This window comes from Plasmodium coatneyi, chromosome 5 (genome assembly GCF_001680005.1).
Source record: "Plasmodium coatneyi strain Hackeri chromosome 5, complete sequence".
Taxonomy (NCBI): Eukaryota; Apicomplexa; class Aconoidasida; order Haemosporida; family Plasmodiidae; genus Plasmodium; species Plasmodium coatneyi.
This window is the reverse complement of record NC_033560.1, coordinates 1,451,443-1,452,997: the sequence shown is the minus strand read 5'-3', so window position 1 is coordinate 1,452,997 and position 1,555 is coordinate 1,451,443.

The window sequence follows — 1,555 nt, the reverse complement described above, 5'->3', positions numbered from 1 at the left end:
CCCTATATAATATGTTCTATAGGAGGAGTTGAAGCATGTTCCCCTTCCAACTGTTATTATTACTATACTAACTTCAGGAAAAAAGAAGTGGTACAGTTGCACTGATCACTGCACAAGTCTATATGTAAAGGAATATGTGCATACATAGTTATGTAAGAACTGCAGCAAAAATGTGTATGTAGGTACTGTTGTAGGGAAACCTCCTAGCGGGGGTGTGGGGAAACCCCCTCTTGGACATGGTCATGTACATGGACTATGATCATGTCCCATACTCAAGTCACATTAAACACATAGAATATGTTGGGGGGGAAGGTACGATCTCCCTACGTAGTTTCTACTTCCCCTTCCCTTCTGCACATTTATTATTCGTACCGCACCAGGAGTACATGACGGATGTGGTGGACACATTGGTCCGCTTTTATACGATATATGTCTCTGTTTATGGGAGGAGTGGCACAGAAGGGAAAAGAAAAAGGTTTGGGGTGGGGAGTGAGGGAGAATACACCCTCCCACATATATGGGGGATGTTCCCTCCCTCCTACATACATATGGGATGTTCCATATATGGTATGGTCCCCACATATGGGATATTCCACACACACATACATATATGTGGGATGTTCCCCATATACATATATATGTTGGGGAATTCCATGGTTCCATATATATAGACCATATAGAAAAGGAATAGAACAAAGTAAGAGCACTTAAATACGTCACATTCCCAATGTTGTTAGAGAAACCTCATCATACAAAATATTTCGCAAAAACTAATTATTCATTCATTAATTCAATGGAATTGTTCCCTACAGTTAAATTCAATTGTTCATTCAATAGTTCAATTTAATAGTTCAATGCAATTGTTCCTTATATATATATGTAAATTCTTTTTGTACATATACCATGTGCATGTAAAACTTTCTTTTTCCCACAGATATTTCCATTTTCCAATAGGGAAGGAAAAATTTTTATTTGCCCATATTTTACATAATAATACGTTCTCCATCTACCACCCCACCAACACCCCCTCCTCCTCCATTTTAGTGTGCGCAAAAAAAGAGGGCGGACGCACCTACTCTCTTCAAGTGTTTTTTTTTTTCTGTTCCTTTGCACGGTTCTATATTCACCTTCCCATTCAAAATTTGAAGCAATACAAAAAAATACTGGAAAAAAAGAATTTTTTTTTTTGAGCACACGCAAACATGCACATATACAACTCTATTTATAATTTTTCTAAGTATTCAAAATATGTGAACATAATTTGCTACTCCACCTTCATTTCACACCGTTAGAATAAGTGTGGAATACTATGGAGAGTGTGGGCCACTCTCTTTGTAGAAAAAAAGGAGGAATTTTGATCATTCCCGCGCCCACTTCCACTTCTACTTCTTTGAACTTAATAATTTTTTTAAAACAACATATAATTATGCAATAATGAAAAAAAATTTTTTTTTTGAGCGCCAACATGCAAGCAACACAATGCTGTACACCCATATATGTATATATATAATGTTAATGCTCAATATATGTGAGCACAATTAGATCCTACGGTACA